The 16,986-nt window shown below is 37.3% G+C and overlaps 1 protein-coding gene across 2 annotated transcripts in view; it reads left to right on the top strand.

Annotated features, from left to right (window-relative positions):
• The window catches only part of NLGN4X (neuroligin 4 X-linked), a 161,337-nt gene that overhangs the window by 19,637 nt on the left and 124,714 nt on the right, over window positions 1–16,986 (top strand). For both annotated transcript variants that reach the window (XM_066545336.1, XM_066545335.1), the window contains exon 2: window positions 9,861–9,944. The gene's annotated coding sequence lies outside the window, so the exon portion shown is untranslated. The remainder of the gene's footprint in view (window positions 1–9,860; window positions 9,945–16,986) is intronic.

Below are 16,986 nucleotides of genomic sequence, written 5' to 3'. Positions count from 1 at the left end.
TTTCAAGTGCAGCCTGGATAAGCCAGAATTGAATTTAATTAGCGGAAGAAAGATTTCCAGTGAAAGACATTCCTCCTCATTGGATTTGAGGGAAGAGGAATTGGAACCTTAGATGTAAGTTCTCTGCAATTTTTTCTTGTTGCTCTATTACCAAAGTAAATTCTGTCTGTATTTAGACTGAACCTGGGGCAGGATATGAAACAATTGGGTCAGACTCAGCTGAAGACCCAGGCTGAGCCATGATCTGGAACAGCTCAGTAGTTACTTTCACACCTCTCTTTCTGTTTACTCCTACTTAGAGTTATTTTATCCGTTGAAAGGGAACCCCACATACAGAAGCAGGAAGATAATTGTATTTTTATTAGTTGGCCCTGTGATGTAGAGAACTGTGGGAATGAAGGTGATAGATCAATTAAGCTGCATGCCCAGAGGGGCACTCATAAACACCATGTGCAGTTCTTGTGGGTCTCATATGTGTTTATGTTTGCTCACAAGGCTGTGGTTACCAAATAGAAGCTTAAGTATTTTTTCTCTTCTTGTCAGGGAGGCTAGAAGTGGTGTAAGGGTGCCTACACCCCATTTCAAATAATTTTGGTTTTTTGTGGTGCTGGAAGAAGATGGAGTTGTTTCATTTCTGTTCTGACTCTGCGGCTTTCCATCAGTAGGCAGGTGATTCTGTATGATCAGGAAAGACTTAAAATTTCTTCCTGTCCCTTGAGGATAGGACAGCACCTGGGGATATAGGACTATAGCAATCCTCATTCTACTTGACTTGAATCAGGTTTTTGCTCAGTTTTCACAAAAGATATTCACTTGAGATGTCAGAAATTATAGTTCAAGCTGTTCTTTAGTTGCTAATATTAAATGATGCTGCTCCGTAAGGAGCAATAATGATCTGAGTAATTGACGAAGTGAATCACTGGCATGAATTAGACATAACCAAACACTGAACATCTGCTATAACCCTTGCAACTGGAGCCTAGCTTGAGTCAGTCATGTTGGTGGCGTATTCCGTCTTTCTTGAAAAACATATATGTATTTATGGAAGAACAGAATAACTGACTGAGGTTTGAAGGGACCTTTGGAGATCATTTTTCAAATCCTATGCTCAAGAAGAGACACCTACAGCTGATTGTCCAGGACTTTGTCCAGACATTGTTTGAATATCTCCAAGGAGTGGGGTCCTACAAGCTCTCAGTTACCTTTTGCCAGTGTTTGATCACTCTCATAACTGAAAAGCATTTCCTGCTATTCAGAGGAAAATTCATGTGTTTGTTTGTGCCCATTGCTTCTGGTCCTGTTACTTGAGTACCATTCAACACCTGAAATTTTGAACTGAGAAAAGATGAGGTTTATAGAGAAATCTGTTTTATCAATATTTGAATGTTTCTAATCACACTGATTGTTTTAAAAAAATCACCTTATCAGACTGCTGTTGTACTTTGGGTTTGTTTCTCTCTACTCCCCAGCTTCATCACAAGTTGCTTCTTGTGAAAATACTGTTCATTCTTTTTCTAAATATAATAGATCAATCATTCATCACCAATCATTTTGAGACTAGTAAGGAGGTTGTAAAAACACATTTATTGTAGCTTAAATTGTGTGGGTTTTAGTCCATAAGTCAGTGTAGAATGTGGTTGTGTCTGCCCTCAGCTTCTGACCATAATCTCTATAAAGGTAAATACTGCTTAGAATAAACAAATTAAGTACCTTCTGGAAGGAGAAGGGACAGTAACAGGGAAGGAGATATAACATCAAGGTAAACAAAAGGTAAAGGTCTAAATGATCTAAAACTGTAGTCCAGTTATGACACTTCTATGTAATCATTGTGGTTTGGACATTTATTTTTGCCTGATGATTTAATGCAAATTGCAGAATGATTGAACCTCATTGTTCGTTCTTTATGTAATGCTTTCTACTAGGAAGATAGCCATTCTTACTTTATTTCATTTGTGATTGCTAAATTTTAAGACATGTTCTTATGTTAAAAATTCAGTTAGGTAATCTCAAAGTTTAGCAAGGTTCGTAAAGAGAGTTACCATCACTCATTTTAATAAAAAAATATACTTAGATAAAATGTTGAACTTCTGGATGCAGAAGACCATTACCTAAGGGGTTGAAACCAAAGTAGTGACCTTTACACTGACAGCTAGCAACAAATTTTGTGAGGATTACCTCCTATGGAAATATATATAGACCCTCTTTTTATCTCTAACAAAAGATTTATCTACCAGTTAGACAATCTGAGAGGCAGTCCCTCTGTGGCAGGCATAAGTGTTGAGAAGGCGGCTCAATCATGTAAAAAAAAAAGTGAAGATAGGTTATAATAAAAAATGAAAGCTTCTCTAGGGAAGAGGAATAGAGACAAGAGTAAGACTCAGGTCTCTGTGGAGTCTGTAATTTTGAGCACTTGGAGTTAAGGAATTTAATGCTTAGATGTATTTCAAAGGTGGTAGTCTGGGCAGAGAAACAGGAAATAGAGGAATGTTATAAAAAATTGGTGGTAACTAATTTCCTTTCTTAAGATATTGTATGAGTTTATTCTGTTGCAGTGTTTGGTGTGGGTTTATCTGCATGTGTTTTTTCAATCCATATAGTTGTCATGATGGTGATTGGGGAAAGATATTATGGGCTTAGAAGATGCAGATTTTGGTGATTATGTTATTGATGGAATGATGACTGGTGGAAGAAGGATATGCTCCTCATTTGTGTGTCATCGTGGGTCCCATCACTGTTGGGTTTTTTTGCCACGTGAACATTTCATTCACATTGGTAACATGTCATGGCATCACAGGGTGCAGAAATGTCGGAGGCTTTGCACAGGGAGGAGCAGGGCAGGGTGTGTCAGCCAGGACCTGTTCCCCCCTGGTCAGGAGCAGGACAGCCAAGGGCACTGGGGCAGTTTCTGCCCCGGGCATCAGGACCCTCTCTGGCAGAATGAGGCCAGGCTGGGCCATTGGCCAACTTAGTGAGCCCGGCTTAGTGAGGCTGCTTCTGGGCAGGGCTATGGGGAGCTGTGCCCAGCTCAGTGGGGCCATGGCAGGGCTGGGCAGGGCTGTGGGGAGCTGTGCCCAGCTCAGTGAGGCCGTGTCCAGGCAGGGCTGTGGGGAGCTGTGCCTGGCTCAGACGGGCCATGGCAGAGCTGGGCAGGGCTGTGGGGAGCTGTGCCTGGCTCAGTGAGGCCGTGTCCAGGCAGGGCTGTGGGGAGCTGTGCCTGGCTCAGTGAGGCCATGGCAGGGCTGTGGGGAGCTGTGCCTGGCTCAGTGAGGCCATGGCAGGGCAGGGCTGTGGGGAGCTGTGCCTGGCTCAGTGGGGCCGTGTCCGGGCAGGGCTGTGGGGAGCTGTGCCTGACTCAGTGAGGCCATGTCCAGGCAGGGCTGTGGGGAGCTGTGCCTGGCTCAGTGAGGCCGTGTCCAGGCAGGGCTGTGGGGAGCTGTGCCTGACTCAGTGAGGCCATGGCCAGGCAGGGCTGTGGGGAGCTGTGCCCGGCTCAGTGGGGCCGTGTCCGGGCAGGGCTGTGGGGAGCTGTTCCTGGCTCAGTGAGGCCGTGTCCAGGCAGGGCTGTGGGGAGCTGGGGACCGGCCCTGCTGCAGCACCTCCAGGCTGGAGCTGACAGGGGTCCCGGGTCCTGGGCAGGTCAGGATCGGTGATGTCCTCTGGGATATTCTTTGTTGAAAGGCTTTCTGAAAATGTTTATTCTGGAGAGGCAGTATAGATGGGTCACTTTCTGTGAAATGTCTTACTGATATTTTAGGTTCATTGAGGAGAACTGGTAAACACCATAGAGGTGAAAATGAGTAAGAGGTCAGTTTTCAAGAGAAGAAAGTCTCAGAACCTCTGTTGCTGTCAGTCGGGCCCTTGTGCTTTGTATCCTTGGCATCATCCACTTACATCAACACTGAGCTGGAATAGCCTCCCTGTGCATGTTTTGTCCACCTGAAAGAAGTTTCAGTAGTGTAGGAATGAAAATTTACACAGCTAGATAGGCAATTCCCTAAGGGCAGACAGATTTTGATGCACTGATTTCACCTTGATATCTGGAATTGCAATTTCTGTTACCTTACACTGCATTTTTATTGAGTGTGTGAAAAGCAGCTCAGTGACTTAACCAGCAATGATAGTATCTGACACATCATTTATGGAAAGATGAAAATGTTTCCACTTCTGAGAGAGTTTTCACGTACGAGTTTTTTTATTTAATGAATTTTTAGTTATTCCAGTCTTTCTGGCTGTGAAAATTTTAGGAGAACTTTTTCCTGAATCACTAGGGTCTTAAAAAATCATAAGGGTGAAAGGTATATTGACCAGTTTACTTGTGCATAAGAGAGGCATATATAATTTCATCAAAGATAATTGGTTTACTAGTTATAACTTTGAATGACACAGATAATTAACATTACCTCCAGCAGAGCAAGAGCCTTGCTGTAATAGCTGTTTCAGTGCCTTTTCATACATTTCTTGCTGTTAGTTTCAGAAACAGAAATACTATTAAAAGGCCTAAGGAGACTTAAATATTTACTTGAAGGGAGGACCAAAAGATCATCTGAATTCCATGCCACTGGGTGGATTTTTCTGTCTCCTATTCATCTTATTCCCTATCTGCAAACTCTGAATGCTGTACCTCGACAAGTTTGAGGGCTATTATGTGGAACTCTTGCTGTTCCTTCTGAACTTTAGTTTCAATATGTCTCAGCATGGTCTTGAAGCTCTCTTTGGATTTTGTTTCTTTAACTTGAGTTTTGTCCTTAGTTTTTTTTTTTTTTTAGTTCAGATTGATTTTCCCCTCTGCTTTCTGATGTCTTTCTCCCTTAGCTGTATCTCATCCTCCTTTTCCTCCTCCTCCTTAATCTAAAGCTTGGCCTTTCTCTTGTCTGTGGCTTGAGATTCAACCTTTTATTTTGACACAGGGCTGGCACTCTCCCCTTCTCTTTGACCTTAGACTTAACATTTCTTATGTCCTCTGGATTTTCTGTGCCTTGTTCTACATGCTTTTTTCGGCATTGTTACTTTCTTAGAGTTCCCCTAAGGGGATTTATTGTTCCATTTGCCATTCAGAATTTCTTAACATGGCAAATTACTCTCTTCTGCATCTTCAGCATTTCTCTGGTCTCTGTTGCTGTTTTGGACCTAGGCTTCATGAGTCTAATTCTTCCTGACTTCTCATAGCAGTTTGCAAATTCTTCAGAAGATTTGTTTTGTTTTGATTCAAAGTGAGTCTAAAGTCTTTTTTGCAGTCTGCTTGTTGTATTTTAGGTTTGTTTTGGTTTTAGGGGTTTTTTTTTTGTTTTTTTTTTTTTTTTTAGTTTTTTTTAGCCTTGGTTTGTTTTCTTTTTTCTCTTCAGCATGGTTTATTATTTCTTGCAACTTTTCAGGTTTTGACCTGTAGTATTTATTATTAGGTTTGCTTGGAACCTCATTGCACCAATATTGTGATCCTTTTGTCCTTTGTTTTAGAATGAAATGTGTATTATATTCTATTCAAATATTTATCTTAATTCATTCTCCTCATGAAGGAGGAATTTTTAATTTTTTTATCTGCTATATCACATATGATATCTTTTTTTTTTTGTAGGTGGTTCAGGATGTTTCTGATGTAGCTAACATGAGAAATTAATCTGCTTTGCCAGTTGTATTAACAAAAATTCATATCCAAATAATTCTGAAGGCAAGATGATTTCTCAAGAAATGTTAGTACTTTATGGGGAAAAAATAAGCAAATTCACATCACTTGTTCCAAGCTGCCATCATGCCTTACACATAGCTCCATTTCTCCTCTCCATCTGCATCCTGTGGAGGTGGCCTCAGCCTTTCCATTTCTGTGTTACTGCTCCTTTGCTGCTGCCATTGTATCTTTGGTAGCAGCCCATTTTCTCTGAAGAGCAGTCTCTGTTTATTGTTTGTGTTAGGCTGTTCTGCCTACTTCCTCTGTTCGTCTTTGGTCTCTGCTAGACTTTTTCCTGCCCTTAGACCTTGCCAAGATTCATACAAGACTAATCTTTCTTTTTCTTGTAGTTTCTTTCTAAAGCCACCCACCCGTTTTGTGGGATATTTTAGTTATTTGTGGCTGAAGATACAGTCCCTCACCTCTGGCTTCAGAGGAGTGTCAATCTTTTCTCCCTGCTTTTCTCTGACTATTGCTACAAGGGTATCCTCATAGGACAGGCAGAAATCAAGACTAGAGGTACAGAAAGGTTCAGAGGTTCAATTATTTAAAACAGAAATAGGTGAGCAGAGAATCATGAGGTATGTATGTCAGAGATAGGAAGAAGAAACAAATTTCACATCTCTTTCTGATCTGCTTGAAGACAAGGACTGTAACTCAGAATATGTACATTGAGAAAGAGTGTGTGGATAAGAGGCTTCCTATCTTCTGGTGTGGTGCTTTTGATTAAAGTTGCAAAATGGGAGGTTTTTTCTGGATTAATTTCCTCCCTTTAGGCAAAGAGAGAGATACTGCCTATTCAGCAAAGGAAAATTACATTTCACTGCCTTTGCATTGTTTAATACTTAATTACATTTAGTTCGAGTAAAGAAATTAAGATGCCACCACTCATTTCTTGGATAAATCAAAATCAACATTAGCTCAGCTGGTGTAGTTGAAGAGTGGGTTGTTAGTTTTCTAACTTGAGGCCCACACTCTGACTCATGGAGATTATAAGTCTAGAATTCAAAAGGATGCCTTTTTTCTACCCACTAAAATACAAAGGAAGCCTATGGTCAGATTTAGTTATTTTGCTTTCATATACTTTAATCAGGGGGAAAAAATATTTCATTTGCATATCTCTGATATACCTCTGGCTGGTCTGCGTCTGTTTCCTGCTGTGAGATCTACCTCTGGCTAGCTTTCCTCTTCTGAACAGCACTGGCCTCCCAAACTGTCCAGGCAATAAAGAGTTGAAATAGCAACATCTGCTTACTTGATCTTCTGACTTCTGGATTATTGATTCTGAGAGGATATCACAGAACTGTCTGCATGCATTTCCCCATGCTTTCAGGCACATGGTGTGATTCTTGGGGTATCCTGCTTGGGACCAGAGTTGGATTTGATGATCCTGATGGGTCACTTCCAACTCAGCATATTCTATCACCCATTGTTTAATGACTGATTTTTTTTTTAATAGATAAAAAGACTCAAAAATTATTTGCTGTGAAATATGTCACTAGATACAATTTTTTCAATTTAACAGTGAGGAGAGCTTATTGTGAAAATTTTCAAAAGAAAGAACTTGTTATGAAACTGAATTGAAAGCGAAAAGGGTATAAACATTGTAAAGGTTACAGGTTTAAAGACGTATTTAAAGATGCTAAAATTGAATTCAAAAGGGTACATTTTCTTAAAGGGACTCCACGAATCTATCTGCTGAAACAGAAGTTAATTAAAATAGTCCAGTAATTGTGTTGAACAAATTTGAGCATCAAATACTAAAAAAAATGTTTTTAGCCTATATTTAGGTATTGGCAGGATCTGGCAGGGGTTTTAGGAATAGCTGGAGAAAGTGGGTCATCATGTTCAAAACAAAACAGATTTTTTTTATAAGACAGATTTTCTTTCTCAAGTAGACTAAGATAACTGTACATAGTGACAGAATATCTGTATTACTGTGTTCTTGTTGTACCATCTATAAAATCATAGACAGTTGTGGTAATTCTGAGAAATTACTCAAATAAGTAAGCTTAAACTGAGTAACATTAAAACTAGGGCCATTATAACGCCATTGGGTTTAAGTTAGAAATGTGTCTGTGGAATGGTAAGCAAATCTGGCATAGATTTCAGAAAAAAATATGCTTAGAGGGACTGCCAGCATCCCATAATATTTCCATTAAAATTTTGTAATTATGAGGAAATTAGTTTTCACAGATATGAAAAAAAATAGCTCATTAAAAAAGAAATAAAGTATGTAGACAATGCCTATACTTTGTCTAAATGTTGTCTTAGTGCTAGTCTTTTAACGTGTGCCTATGCTTCCTGATAGAAAGGAGGTGCAGCATTTGCTGTTGCTTTTTTGAAAGCAATTGACTATTAGAGAGATAAAGTCTAAACATGATCTTTTAAGGGACATTGTGATTTACTAAAATACATAAAATGTAAATTATAACCTTTGTCACCTACAATCAAATTCAGTCTGCCAAGGACAACTAGAAGACAGTGTAAGATAATGTAAAGGTGAAAAGGATAGACATATAGGTACAGAGTTAAACTTGGAAAACCTAGAAATAGTACCTTCTTAATTCATGCTTTAAAGCTGGAGACTATTTTGGTACCATGGAGAGACAATAAATGCAATCCCTATGGTTACCAGTAAAGCTGAGTTCTTTCCTCCTCTCTTCCCCTCTCTTTTTCTCCTCTCTTCCTGTAGCAGTAATTAAGCTATAAAGGATGCTGAAATAAAGAAATTCAGGTTTTAAATAACTGAGAAGGGAAGCTGTGTTAGCCTTAGTGGATTTTCACTTCCATTGACAGCCATTCCTTAAATCCTTCCTTATTTCTTATATCCTAAGTTTGATGACATACTACTGTTAGAGAATTGGAATGGCTGTCGGTCTACGTGAGCAGTGAAATCTCCAGTAAAAGTGCCACTGTCATATGGAGAGATTTAAGGCATTACCATAGCTTGGAATACAGATTGTTCTAAACTTCAACATCTGATTCCTCAATGGGTGTGTATGAAAAGTCGCAGTGTTGCCAGCCTTCCCCTGCAGCAAGTGTCCAGATGGACACTTTGACAGTTTAGCTAGGGTGTTTCACACATTCCTTATTCATATTTCAGAATTTCTTCTTTTCAGACGTGTGTTCACGTAGCCATCCACTGGTACTTATTTCCAACTTACAAAGATAATCACTGTGTTTACACAGAATTGAGGCCTGTGTTTGCAGCTGTTATAATAAATTGCACTTACAGCGAGTGGTTTGGTTGTAGAGAGTCAAACCATTCATGAGGAAGTATTTATTGTGATTAAAATTGCAAAATTTCCTATCTGTGTGCTGATCAACTTAATAAAAAAAAGAATAAATGATAAGAAGTGCCTTTAAGAGCTATATAGAGAAAAACAGAGTGCATGTTTCCCCTGCAAAATGTGTGCAGGGGATAAGTAAATCCCATAAAGTCTGCTGGCTTTGGAGGGAAGACAAGTATTTAAGGTATTAAAGTCTTGGAAATATTAAAATTACCTGAAATACATTTCTTAACACTATTAAGATTTGGGTTTTAAATCACAGTGTCTCAAGATACTCTTGACAGAACAGACCATTGGTAAATATTGGAATTTAATCTAAAAAGTGAATCTAACATGGATAGATTATTCAGAAATAGTCTATCCATTGAAATTTGAAGTATAAACTATAGTTTTCAATTACACATAGGAAAGAATAAAAATAGTAAAATGGCATTTAAAATGTGATTATTTATATTTAAATAAAATTGAATATATTTTTATATATTGGGCTATTGAAATTTTATATTTGGCTATGCATAATATATGTTTAGAGAAATATTTAAAACCAAAGTGTTTTGTTATGATTTCTTCTTTATCTTGGATTTCAGAGTATTTAATTGCCTTAGCAGGTTCTCAAAATGTATGCTTTTGTGGTATACAGGTTTAAAGACAATTCTGCCTTTGTAGCAGTGTTTAATATGCAAAGAAAAAAAATACTGCTAATAATTTTTATGACACAAATCAATACTGTGTGCTTAATGTATTTATTGTGTGGTTATTAATATTGTCATTTCTCTTTTTGGTAACTTGAAAAATAGTGTTACAGGTGATTTACTAAGCAACCACTTTTTTACCATTTTTGACTCATACATCTGCATTTCTTTTCTTCATTTACTGAAGAGCACTATGTATTTTTTTCCTAACAGGAAAAATTTCTGCTGTAACTAAAATGACATCATGCTGCCTCCTGTGGGGGAATGCTGAAGCCTTCTCAAAAATACAACACAGTGGTAAGTACTAAAAGTATGTTCATAACAATTCCTTTTTTCATAAGAATATAGAAAAGAAAGATAGCAAGTCTTTGTTGCTGGTGTTCTTAAATGTGCTTGGAATATCTTTGCAATGTATCCATTTAAAAAGTTTGTTTACCCTGTGTTCATCCAATGAGACATGGAATACAGTACATTCTAAGCATTAGCACTGTTTATATGCTTACTTATGTTAGGCATGAATTGTTATTATTTTTCAGCTCTATAAGTATTGAATTATACCAATCAGTTTGTAATTAAAAGACATGAAATTAAGCCTGGCTATTGTGACGCTGCTGCTCAGTAAGATTTGGGGGTTCCAGGCCACAGTGTACCAGACAGAGCTGTCTGTCTTCAGTTTGCAAGATAAGGTGGGGTTCCAGAGTTCTTATGAGGCTGTACTAAAAAAGAGGCTGGGTTGCTGTTTCATACTGTTACCATAAAGATCTATTTTTTCCTCTCAGTTGTTAGCAAAATATGAGAGAACATATTTTAATGTATAGCATGTACACAGCACATATATGTATGTGTATATCTATGCACACAGATATATAAACATTCTTATTATATCAATATGAAATATGTGATAAGGGTTTAATTTAGAAATCCATGCATAGAATATGTTCTTTTTATAAAACACCTTGATCTAAGTACCATTCTTTCACACTGTGCCTGACACATTGATTAATGAGAAGGGAATGAGATGTACAAGTGACCAGAAAAGTTTCTCTGGTGCAAATTCTTCCTTTTCACTTTATACTATCTATGAACTTTGAAGCAGATGTGACTTTTTCTGTAATCATTGCACCAGCTGTAGTACAATGACGTTTCCATTTTGCATTGACACTGGGACCTAAATTCAAGGAGAAGGAATAATAATATATCTGATGTTATAATAAAGTTGTGAATAAGCAATAATTCAAAGTGTGACAGGTTAGTTATGAAAATCGAAGCTACCATTATGTGAAGTGTAAAATTCAGACAAAGAAAATAACAGCTTTGAAAATGTATGTGATTTTTGCATCACTGAACCATGTTTATTCCAATTTGTAACAATTTACATGGAATTGAATAAAAAATACTTTATGAACAGGGACCCGTTTAATAGTTTAGCATCCACACTGATTGTGATAATAGCTGAACTATTTGGAGGTATATAGTGACTAGTACAATATGCATAAGTGTCATACATAGAATTCAATTACTGACTCTGCTTCAGAGAACTCATGACATTTTTTTTCAGGAACGAGGCAAGCAACTGATATAAAGAATACAAGGCTCATATAAAACTGAAGTCAATGTTGAAATAATTTCTTTGGAACTAACGATTTGTGGTACATTTGCCTTGTCTGGCATTAGAATGAGCCACAGCCATGTTCCAAGAAGGGAAATTCTTATCTCTAGCTCTATCACAGTACACTGAGATAGACCACAGAAGCTGGAGAGAGGATTTTGAAGGGGAAACCAAGGGATGGAGGGATTTTAGTTTTTTCCAATTTCTCAGTATTTTGTTTGCTCTTCATAATGCACAGCAGGAAAGTCAGAGAGGAGGAGAAGAAAAGGAAGCAAACAACATTAAAGCAGAAAAGTGAGATGGAGCCTGTTGATGTCTGGCTTTTAACTCACACTGCAAGTTAGTGAACATCAGAAGCCAGCTGTGCCTTTTGAAAATTTTCTTGTTCATCTAAGGTGATAATTGGACTATACATTAAAAAAAAAACCAAGAAAAATATTAGAAAATGAAGTTATAAATCAGCATAAAATTTATTTCTGCTTCTCTGCTTGCTAATTTTCTGAAGTAGCCACAAATATTTGTATTCAACTACTAGCCCTGAGGTAATCCAAAATACACAACAGAAATACAGAAATATTTGTTTATTTCTTATTTGTCTAGAAAAAGTTTCTATTGAGATTTTTTTCAGGAGAAAAATGGAAATGGATCTGAAGGCCTTCAGGATAATTCATAATCCAAGCCAAACTAACCTCAAAGTTGTATTTTCAGCAGAAAATAGGGATCCATTTGGATAAACAGAAGAACAAAAAAATTCCGAAAGATAACTAGGGACAATAGCTTGGATAGATTCTAACTATAACTTTGGCTATATTGGACTCTTATATTTGAGAGAAATACAGAAAGAAATCCCTACATCTTGAACTCTTTAACTGCTTACTTGCTATCTGTCTCATCCATAATTCCAGACAGAATTCTTCAACATGATAGAACCATTATCTTTCTCAAGAACAGGAGCCATCAATTTATGTTTGGAGTATGCGATGTGTGTTTCCTGGAAATGCATATATAATATAGTATTAAAAACTGAATCAAATGAATGGCCCATGCTTTTTCCTCAGATTTTGATTGTGCATTGGAAGTATAAGTGAGTTGAAATGGTTGGATTTCTTTCTAGAATCCCAACCTGACAGCTGAATGTGCAGATGGAGCCCTGTGGTAGTCTGTGAAGCGCTGTGTCATTCCTTTGATGTAGCCACATACTGTCAGATTCTTGATCATGTTCTCAGACTCTGATCAAACCTACTGTCTTGTATCATTTATGGTAACAAATGTGACGGAAAAATAAAGCCTTTATATTAGGAGGCAGGAATAAACCATTCCAGTTTAAGTCTTGGGAGTTTTAGGAAACAGATCAACTCTTTATTCTCTGAGGAAAATCAGGGCACAATACAATTCTCATTCTTAGAGCTGTCAGAGCTCCTCAGCTTACTTTTCAGCTCTTGGGATTCGGATAAGAATTTTTCCCTTCCTCTTGTCAGGGTTTAAGGCTGGACATGAAAGTACTCTTAGCTGAGCAGTCCAACCTCTGGTTAAGCAGCATCTTCAACTCCTCCAGTTTTCTTTTTAGGCTCTCACTGATTTTATAGTCTTAGGTGGAAGAAAAGTGCTCCCCCACATTTCCTCTGTCTTGGACAAATATCTGCACAATTTTAGCATGGAAATCCATCAGTTATGTCGGTTCCTAAGACCGTGTTATGATACTTAGGCTCTGCTAATGTTATAGTGTGCATTCTTCCTACCAAGTCTCTCTTAATTTTGAAACACAAGGAAGGAAGGAAAAAAAAGAACTCAGTTTAAAATTCTTCCTTTTTACAAAGATAGAAGGTGTGTTTTCCATACTGAAACACAAGTGATAAGCAAGAGCAACTAATGAAGTTACCAGGTGAACCCAGATTGATGGTCTGGTTATGTCAGTCAATTGAGGCTGATGCTGAACATTTCAGTAAGTTTCCAAATTGGAAACTGTATCTTCTTAAAAAAAGTCCAGTAGTGTAAATTGAATTTAACACCTACTGTCTGGAAATTTAACCAGACTTTAATGAGAGTTTGTCTAGATTTTGTTGTAGGATGTTCCACAGCTCTCTATGCACCTAAAAATTTGTTTCCAGGGAGAGTATTCTGAAATCCTAAATCCAGTGTAGTTAACTGTTTCTCAGTTGATCTAGGAAAAATAAATTAAGTTGCATCGTCTGCTTTGCTGTGAGATGTTACTGGTAAATCTAATCTTAACAAATCCATTACACCACTGGTATTAGGGTGTGTGTTTTCCATTAAAGGTAGAGGCTTACTGTGAATAGTGGAATGAAAATCAAATCAAAAATAGTGGATTCTCTAATGAATATAAATAATCCTTGCTTCCATTTGAATTCAAAATGATGTATCCATTATTTTTATTCCAATATTTTGTAATGCATTTCAGTATGAATGACCTAAAGTATCTAAAACTAGATAAACTCTAATGATCTCCACCAATATGTGAATTTCTTAAGAACCCAAGTGAGAAATGGAAATAGGAAGCATTTTTCAAATATTACTCAAATATGAAATAGCAAACACCAAAACTTTCCAGGTCATTAAATTTATTTTCAGGTGGCAGTGTATTTGAATTATTTTCAAGCTTCTACCTAAGTTCATTAGCTTTTTTAAAAAGCCTTGAGAGGATAGTTAAACAATTTTATAAAAATATAAGTAATGATTGTCTTAAATCTTTAGGACCCATGCACTGTTCTTATCTGAGTAATGCTTCCAGAAATATAATTGATTTTGTAGAAAATTAATTTGAACATATTACACAAAGTATTGTACAACAGTAACAGAGAATGGTTAAAGTAGTGTAATTTCAACATTATACAGACTTCATGGATAATGGAAGTTCACTGAGTCATAACATCATGAGCAATAAGTAAATGTGAAATAAAAAATTATCACACTGTTTTTCACAGACAGCTCATTTAAAGTTTAGTCATGTTCAATTCAAAGAACCAGAGTGCAAATTTTACTATCTCAATGTTTAAACTTGAAAATCTTTTATCACTGTGACTAATATAATTTAAATCTACTGTACTGAACAACAGGTAATGACGTTATATCTATTATATCTTTTTCTACAGGGAACTCTAAACTCTTAAGAGAAGTTCATAATAGCTCAGAGTTCTTGGGTTTTGGGGTTTTTTTCCCCCCTAAGAATAGTAAAGCTTTTGAGAAAATTATTCCAGTGCAAATGAATTACAGGCAAGCAGTTGTCCTCTTGCTGTTTTAACCACAAGACCACAGCTTGTTTTGTTTGGACAACTCAGTAGTTGATGGGAAAGAAAGACCATCTGTATCTTTTAATAAATAACCCTTTACCGGTTATTCAGCAGTTATCTCCCTCAGTTTTCATATAAAAGGAATGGCTCTGTGTAACAGCAAAATCTTGTGTCTTCCTGGTATCTCTATAACTTAATTTGAGCTCTGCATTCTCAAGTTTCTTTTAGAAACAACTGACAGAAGATGGTTTCTGGGATCATAACATGGGACAACGATATCATACAATGCTTTTTATACAGGTTGTAATCTAGGTTTTGAAACCAAGGGCTACGCTGATTACTGGTGGAAACCAATAAGGAGTGATGTCTCTCAAAGGTCCATACTGGGACAACGTATTAAATATCTTCATCAGTAACATAGACAATAGGATTAAATGCACCCTTGGCAAGTCTGTGGGTGACTGGTGCAACTGATTCACTTGAGGGAAGATATGCCATCCAGGGGTACCTCAACGGGCCGGAGGAGTGGGTCCGTGAAAACTTAATCAAGTTCAGCAAGACCAGTATAAGGTCCTGCACTTGTGTCATGGCAATATCCATTACCATTAGGGGCTGGATGGTGAATGGATCAAAAGTAGCCTTGCAAAGAAGGATTTGGAGGTACCGGTGGATAAGTTGTTAATAAGTGAGCAATGTGTTCTTGCAGCCCGGAAATCCAACTGTACCCTGGGCTGAATCAAAATAGGTGGCCAACATGTTTTATGGAAGTGATTCTGCCCCTTTATTCTGTTCTGGTGAAGCTCCACCTTGAAATGCTACATCTAGCTCTGAAGTCCTCAACACAAGAAAGACACGGACATGTTAGAGTGGGTCCAAAGGAAGACACAAAGGTGATCAGAGGACTGGAGCATCTTACCTGTGAAGACAGACTGAGACCATTGGAGTTGTTCAGCCTGGAGAAGGCTCTTATGAGACCTTATTGCAGCCTTTCAATATATAGAAAAGGAGAGATAAGAAATGTGGAGACTTTAATCAGGGCCTGTAGTGACAGGGAGCAAAGGGGAATGGCTTTAAACTAAAAGAGCATAGATGTAGAGGGGCTGTAAGGAAGAAGTTCTTTATTGCTAAGGGTGGGGAGACACAGGAACAAGTTGCCCAGAAAAGTTGTGGATGCCCCATCCTCAACTCAAAGCCAGGTGCTCAAGGCCAGGTTGGGTGGTTTTGAGCAACTTGATCTCGTGTGTGGCATTCCTGCTCATAGCAGGGAGGTTGGAACCAGATGGTCTTAAAGGTCCCTTGCAACCAAAACCATTTTATAATTTTATTATATTTCTGTATAATATCATACAGTGCTTGTCTATGCATGTTTATAAAACATGCAAGTGTATTAAGGTAAATGGCTGAGTATATATAGAACAGATTGATTTTAACACTCATATAGCACTAAAGGTAGCACTGTATGCACCTCAGCATCAGAACTAGAATTTGGAGATAAAGTAGAAAACCAGTAATGATGGAATCACATTCTGGGTGGGGTTTTGTGTTTTGTTTTTTTGGGTTTTTTATCCTTTTTTTTTTAATCTGGTTTTTTGTTGGTTTGGTTTTTGTTTGTTGGTTTTTGGTTTTGGTGTTTTTTTTTTTTGTTTGGTTTGGTTTGTTTTTTTTTCTAATTTTTAGAGAAATTATACCACAGTGAAACCCTTCTGCGTAGTGCCCTTAGCATAGCTATTTGCAGCTGATTCCATGATCGTGTGCCATTGCCATAGTGTGAGATTGTTTATCAAACAGCACATGAGAATAATTAAAGTTTTTTGTTCTTTCAGACAGATTTGGATTTTTAAAAATAGGCTTTTAGTACAGTTTTAGGAAAAAAAACAAACTTCCAGCACCACTCCAGAGGGCCTGGATATCCCATGCATTCTATGTCATATCTGCTAAAATACTGAATTATTTCCATTCTGTGCTAAATGCGAGTAATCCACCACAATTATGCTAATCACTGCCCTGAAAACAAATTGATACAGCTGTTGAGTGACTAGGGAAGATGATGGCATATTTCTTTCTTGTTTGAAAGAAAAAAATAAAATGTTTTTACCAGCAGGAAGCCAAACTGCTTGTAGAAATTACTTAGAATTGAAAATCACTATTTGATTCTGAAGGTAAATATGTTTGTATATATGAATATAAAATACATTTAGCTTTAATTGCATGCCAATTTAGACCCAGATAGCTAGTATTGTACAGAATTTTTTACAGTGTTATTTTGCTTTTTTTTTCTATTGATGTTGTGGAAAATATATATGTGTGTATATATATACACACACATAGTATTTTCTATTGGATCTTAAGTATGGAAGCTGAAATTATCTAAACCACTCTTTCTAAACCAGGTTTATTATCAACACCCTCCCCACATTTCCTTTCATTTATAATGCTTTGCATTCAAGTTTTCTTTTCCAAGAAAAAAGCCAGAGAAAGGGAA

The sequence above is a fragment of the Molothrus aeneus genome, chromosome 2 (genome assembly GCF_037042795.1).
Source record: "Molothrus aeneus isolate 106 chromosome 2, BPBGC_Maene_1.0, whole genome shotgun sequence".
Taxonomy (NCBI): domain Eukaryota; kingdom Metazoa; phylum Chordata; class Aves; order Passeriformes; family Icteridae; genus Molothrus; species Molothrus aeneus.
The sequence above is the reverse complement of the archived record's forward strand: the minus strand, read 5'-3'. Positions and strand labels throughout refer to the sequence as shown.